This window comes from Anneissia japonica, unplaced genomic scaffold (assembly GCF_011630105.1).
Source record: "Anneissia japonica isolate Jap-2015-1 unplaced genomic scaffold, ASM1163010v1 scaffold287981_len1045443_cov154, whole genome shotgun sequence".
NCBI classification, from domain to species: domain Eukaryota; kingdom Metazoa; phylum Echinodermata; class Crinoidea; order Comatulida; family Comatulidae; genus Anneissia; species Anneissia japonica.
The window spans coordinates 836,242-844,024 of NW_022695194.1; positions in this window are offsets into that span (position 1 = coordinate 836,242).

The following is a 7,783-nucleotide window of genomic DNA, read 5'->3' on the forward strand; positions in this document are numbered from 1 at the left end:
AATTCAACCTGTAGTAGGCTGGCAAAGATCATGTCAAACTAAAGACTGTGCACATTCAGAAATTAGCAGTCAGTATGCATCCACTCTTTCACAATTAGTAAATCCTCAAAATCTGACATCCTGTTAGCTGTCTTTGTGGTGTACCCTATCAGAAAACTAATACTAATTTACTTTATTATGTCTTAAAATATAGGTCCATACAAATACGCTGTTGTTGTATCTGAAAACTCTCAAATCTGTATAAAACATTAAATTCTTCATTCAAATTTATCATGAAATTATATATTTATTTTTATGTCTTTAATTATTAAGTCTGTAAATATAATAACGGAAGAACTGTAGGTATAAAATAAACAAGATATTTGTTAATTGTAGGGTTTTTGAGCACACAGAGATCTTCTGGTTAAAGTGGCAATATAAACATTAATTAATCTCTTAATTATTAACAAACAATGTAGGTGGGGCAGATAAATCCCAGCAAGCTAAATTATATTCAAGGATGATGACACATAGTTATTTATAAGTAGTATACTGTATAGGAAATAAACAATTTTAAACCTCAATATATTATAACAAATAAAATTTATTATAGAAAAACCTTTAATTTAAAGAGAAGATCTAGATGTATATCCATAAAATGTATTATATTTGTGTGTATTAATTATTAGTCTGTGGAAAATTGATTATATAAAATTTACTATACCGTATTAGGATACATGTAGTACTTGTTAATATTGAAATATTGGCATTGATTATATATACCAGCCTTTCCTTGAACAAAAGCTCCCAGGGTATGGTACTTCAAATACACAGTAGTAATTAATTAATTTAATATTATAGTTCAACATATAAACAGTATATGCATTTGTAGCTTAAAGAAGACAACATATGATGTCATATAGTCGATTCTTAATCCTAGAAATTTATTGGTTTAATTTTCATAGAATTGGCGGTCGTTCTTAATATGTTAGTTTTTTAGTAGCGATTTTATTGGAATTTATGGTGGCATGCTGTTTAAGTAATGCTTAAAACACATGCCAAGTTCCTTTCTTGGTATTAGGATATGTATAGTACTTTTTAATATTAAAATATTGGCATTGATATTGGCATCCTTGATGAAAGTAATGTTATCTGCTGTCTGAATGAACCCAGTGGATTACTTATCACATACTTTGAATTTGATCTAAATAGGTTCGCAAATCGTTACCATATGATCAGTGTGGCCGCCTATTGTGTTGCACTCAAGGCTTTGCAATGTAGATCTTGGCTTTGTGAGATACAGATGGTTAATGGTATCTTATCTCAAGTTCATCTTCTTTTTCTTAAGATAATTGAAACTATTTTTGGTTTATTTATTTTAGGTTTCTTATCTCAACTTATAAAATAATTTTACAGTTGTGTTGGTGAAAGGTATAAAGTTGTAGTTGTTGCAATTTTGATTGAGGCCAAGGAAAATATATAAAGTAAAAAAGAAAATGCAATGTCTTCAATTTATTTTATTTATTCTTTCTTTATTCTGAAGAATGAGATGGGTGAGGAGCATACTCATTCAACTTTCTTTACAATGTTTGTTTTTCTTTCAATTATTATTTAAAGAATCTTTTTGATTTGCAAAGTGTATTCAGACCTAGATAGAGTAATGCAATACCTCATTTTTATGATAACCACGATGATGGCAACCAGCAAAAAATGTCAATGGATTTTCTGGGAAATTATTATTATTATTATTATTATTATTATTATTATTGTTATTGTTATTATTATTATTATTATTTTACTTTATTAAAGAAAAATATAAAAAAAAACTTTCTATTACATCGAAAGTTAGTCTTGGGGTCTTAATTTATGTTTACTGACATACAGGTACATGGTCAAAAAAACAACATGAGTTTATGGATCGATCGTTTCTTGTTTTGCAATGACAAGGTGAAACGTATCAAAGGATAACACTAAAGACATATCTCAATACTTAATAAATGTCATCTACTGTATTTAATTTCAGGTCCCCAGAAGAAATTTTGTTATTCTAGAATTAACTCAAAATGCCATGTTTATTTTTATTTATGCATTCTTGATCCAATGGCCTACTGTACCTAAAGATGGACTGTGTCAAATATACTGTACCTTGTTTTTTTTCCTTTTAAGTACTGTACTGTTATTTGAGATTTCAACATTATTTTTCCATGAAAGCCCAGATCAATGCAGGGTTCTTCCCTAAAATGGGCCATGCACATAAATACAAGAACAACATTATACAAAATGAAATGAGAAAATAAAATTAAGTCCAGTAGAAAAGATTTATTGTTTTTTTGGTTTTTTTTTTTACTATAGGTATATACAAAATGAAGGTAAATATGCAAAAATAGATAGTGGTATAGAAGATAGTGGTATCACTACAGTAGATCTTGTTTGAGAATGAAAAAAGATAAAATATCAACTTTGAAATTTTAGACTGTTGGTAAAAAAAGTGGATCTGTGGCATGCCAAAGCATGTTTAGTACACTAACACCTGTTTGATTGATTAGAACATGTTCTATGAAGTTGACATTGCGATTTACAGTATATTTCCTGTTGGAGATATACGAACATTCCAGTGAGCATGTAAACATTGTAAGCAAAAGTCCTGGATTAGCTGGTGGAGGAAATGGCAAAGCCTTCCCAACACCAGAACACAAGTTCCGTACTGTAGCTTAGCAACCAGCCATTGCTCAGCTATTTACTCTCATGTGCAATGGGATTTTGACATGCTTTTAAATACTCAAGATGGAAATAATGTACCTGCAGTATTTGTGTTCAAAATAGTTTACCTTGTGGTGATATAATTGTCAACATGTCCTGGCGTCTTTTATTTTAGCAGAGTTAAAAAAAATAAATATGATAATAATAATTAAATAGTATATTTATAAAAGATTGTAGATGGTTCCAAGTTAGCTCAGCTGCAAAATTACAATAGCCAGTAAGCCAACTAGCGTGTACTTAAGTCGCTGAGTTGAATATTAAATGAGTAATTTATTATGTCTGAATGCCCACTTGCGAATGGGCATATATAGTAGTCGCACTTAAAATGCGACTCACACAGTTTACCAGTTTGAGTAGAGACGTGTTTAAGCGTGCAAGTTTAAGTTTAGCTAGCAGTCGTACGATCTCACAGTGAGTGGAAGGATATTCCTGGCAGATGGCGATCATGCCTGGATACAAGTTACCTGGTTATCAGTGTGGATGGGCTCGCTATCTATCATTCCTTATGTCATTGACTCTCATACATCATAAGTACTGTAGTGCTTATTCTTTCTCTTTCCTCTGTTATCTTTCTTTATGTAACATTAATTGCAAGTATCATTGATAATAGAAGGGCACTTTGTCCATAGCTTTTAATAAATGGTAACCTTTGACATCTACACTATTGTTGAATTTTAGATGTAAACAACCAACCCACATTTTAAATTGATAATTAATGACTTCAATATCAAATGGTCTAATATCGCAGAGGTAAACTTTGTATCATTATATACAGTATATATATAGATGCTTAAAGCTAAGCCAATCTTTTATCAGTTAAAGTAAATAATTATAAACTATATTTGTAGTACGTGCATTAGCATAGCTGTATTGTTAAGGAGTATGCTGATATCAATGTGTTTTTTTTTTTCTTTTACAGTAAGTTCAAACTGTTTAAAGTTGTAGTTATCCAGATAATGTAATTGTGGTATTTAAATTTATAGGGACTAACTGTTGTTTTGCAGTAATGTACATTATTGTACCTGGTCATAAAGAGAGGCCAGACAGGGCAACAGGTGGATTTTGAAGGCATAAGATTTACTGTATCAACTTTGCTGGCTTCCGGGAAAATACCTTGCACACTAACTAATCATCTATATTTAATGCATGCACTACTAGAGGTAGATTTGACATTGTTAATGATAAATGTAGGTATCATTTTTTTGTAAATGGTGTATTAAATGGGTGAAATAATAACAGTTGATAGAACTTTTCCATGGTAAATACTATATTCTATATGGTTATAGTAGCTTCTTTATATAGAAGATACTGTACATTACTGTACAATGCATTTATAAATGCTGTAATTATTTTGTTGTTGTTATTTTAATTATGAATATCACTGAGATCCCATTTGCAGAAGGGGCCTGTGCCAAGATTATATTTTAATGGAAGGTACAATGTGAGAGGTGCAGAAGTGAAGAACAGCAGATTGAATTTTAGACACCATCATTTTGTCCCAAAGCTTCCTACGGTTTACAGATTCTTTACAGCATTTGAGAGATGATAATCATTATCCAATGAATGATTCCTATGATGGTTTTAATTCATGTAAATCTCGGCTTTATCAAAGACTACTGTACCTGTGAACGCATGTACATTACCAAAGCTTATGTGATAATATTCTTGGCGTGAAAACGCCAGAGTATCGTGCATTTTAAGCTGGTTTTCTAGCTGTGACAGCTTTGCGTATGACTAAGTGCAAACACCATCTTCCACATAAGGTACTTGAGCTTATCTGGATAGTATGCTAGTAAGACCTTCTCAGTTTGAATGTTGCTATGCAGAAAAATCCAGTTGATCCATCCGCGCCGTGGGGATCAGTAGAGTGTGATGGAAACCCTTTCTCTGGGATTGCTCTTGGTTTCTGAAGACTTCTCTTGGATCTAGAGGACTTAAGCTATCAGGATTACGGTCACACTTGTGGATATTTGGATTACCGGGTCAGTAAACCAATTAACCCCGGTAGAAGCTGATCAAATTTTGAGGGCCTATGTCATTTTTTATGCAGTAATATTCAGAATGTTTTTTTTTTTATTTGATTTATGAATATTCAAAAGGTTATTCATATCAGTCTCAATCTAGATAAGATGAGGTGTTTGACCACATTCCCTATTGTCTCCTCTTAAATCATATCTATTATTTAATGTGCAGACGATGGACCAACGTCTACATTATTGTTCATTATTTAGATTACACTGTACAGTATATGTTTCATTATAGAACTGAAAGTGCCTACAGTACAAAGAAAGATTAAATAAATAATTAAATAACCTTCATGTGAAAGGAACAATAGACTTTTAAACAGTGATAATGATAAGTGTGAATAAAAATGCAACAATGACAATAAAAACAAACAAATAAAAGGTTCAGAATTAATTACAATATTTATTCATTTATTCATTTATTTTCAATCTTTCGACAAAGAACAGAAAAAGTTGAACAGTGGTGCTGAGGAAAAGCAAAAGTTAAAAACTGTTATCAGTTGATGTGCTTAACCGAACCCCTGCCAACAAAAACAATACAAACCAAAATCAATTCACAGGAAACATTGAAAGGAAGTAATCAAAACGCAACACACAAAAAAAAAAAAAATTAGAAATTTTTAAAAATTTTAAAAATAAAACCTTTTAAAAATATCTGCCTACCAAGTAAAAAGAAAGTAGTTTCTCGTCCTAATATTTTGGAAAAAAAAAAAGAACGAGAGCACTTTTTTTTCTTCTTTTTTTACACCGAGATGGCAAATCTAAGACTGTTAATGTTAAACAACTACTATTTTCTCACTTACACATTGAAATCAAATAAAAGAAGCACTAGACATGATTTATACCATATGTATCCCCAAACATGAATGATCGAGAGAGAAATTTTACTGATGTGAGAAGCCAGATTTTCGTACATTTTGTAAAAATGAAGGAAATTTGAAAAAAAAAAAAAACAAAATTGGTGAGGCAGAGGAAATGGATGCCCGAGGAGACGAAAAAATAGTAAATTTTTTTGTTTGGCTTAAGGTACTGTAGTTTTTTAAAACAGACATATTCTAAATTTCACATCTAGACTTATTTATATTCATTCTCGACAATGTCCTAATAAAGATCAAAACATAGAATCACTTATGGCCTCACGTTTGTCATTCTTCAGAATCGCCATACTCGCATTCTATAGACTTATTACATAATGTACTAAAACTTTCTTTTTTTGAGACCATACTGTAGTATGTCAGTCGTTGAGAAGGTCAGTATTATGCAATTGTGGATTTGAGGCAAGAGGAATTTGGGGCTGGGTCGAAACTTGATTCTCTTCCGAGATCAACCCAAAAACAACCTCTAAGATGACAGCTTTTCAAATTAAGGATGATACTTACTATTAGTAGGATACATTGGACTTATTGTTACGATAGGCGCTGTGACTACATTTGGTTGCAGAGGTCAGGTGCCCATTGGGTGTTGGCACTGCTTGAATCTTTTACTCAATATGCATAAACCTCATTGTTGTCTGTAGTATTTGCAATCGCTGATGTCGAGTGCAGTAGTAATCTTGTTAAGACAATTGATACTGAATGAAATCATTGTTGATATTGTCATATTTTGTGATCAGCTGATTTATGAAATTGAATATCAGTTGATGAATTATATTGGCAATACTGTATATGAATGAGGTTAGAAATCGCTGATGAACCACTGAGAGGTTCTTTGCAATACTTTTTCAGAATTCACCAAATACAAGGCTAAAAGCCACTCTGGAAAAAAAAATAAACAAGAAAAATAGAAAGAAATTAAAAAAAGAAATAATTAAAATCACAATCAAACGACATTAATAAATCAATACATGAAATTAAGAAAAAAAAAACCAAATTAAGTTTAATAAATAGATAATTTAGATATTGTAATATTTATTTGTATATATTTTTATAGAATTTTAAATATTTTATTGATACACTTTAATTTATTATGTTTTTAACATTCTCAAGTGCTTACAGACCTCTTCATTATAATGCTCAAGTAATACAAACCTCCTTAATAAGCAATTAGAATTGTTGTGTGTAATGCAGTAGTGGAAATTTATTACTGTATATGAAGGTTAGATTAATGCAAGAAAAAAAATCCTATAGCTTGTTTGGTTGGTTGTGACAGTGATGGTCAACACTAAGTATTATAATTTAAAAAAATATGAATTAAGTAACAAAAACACAAAATCAAAATGTGAAAAAAAATAAAGATACATCCATTTCATCATGAGAAAATTGTGGTTAGGAAAATGCAAGGTCAGTTCTTAACTGCCCACATGGGACGTGTGCTACCCAAGTGTGTAGCAATTTCTTGTAGTTCATTTCCTTTCTCTTTGCTATGGTCTTTTATTTGACATTTCCTTATCAATTGATTTATATTGACTTAGTTATAGTAGAACCTGTATTTTTTATGCTTGTAAATCTGTAATTGTATTTGCTTTGAAACAAAATTTTATGAGGCATTATACAGCTGTTCAGATAGGATTGTAGATATGAGTGATAGGCCTAGGCTATAAGATGTTGTCCCTACATTACCTAGAGAGACACCATTGGCCTAACCAAAAACTGTAGTGTCCATACAGTATATTTTCATGATGTTCCTATATATGGTCATGATGCGATGTCATCAAGACCATATTCACATGTACCATGTGTTTTTGGAAAAAAAAATTGATAGTCTAAACAGGAGGGTTTCTTTTGTGCAAGTTGCGAGTTGGAAAATGCGAGTTGCAAGTTTGAAAATGTGCGAGTTGGAAAATACAAGTTGCGAGTTGGAATATGCAAGTTGGAAAGTGCGAGTTGCGAATTAGAATATGCGAGTTGCGAGTTGGAAATGCACGTTGCGGTCCTCCTAACTCGCATTTTCCAACTCGCAACTTGCACTGAAGTAACACACTCTGGACAGAGCCTTGTACAGTATATTATTCAGTTTGTAAAATGATCAGTTACTGTAGTTTATACTATACCGGTACCGTAAGTTACAGTATTAGTTTTATT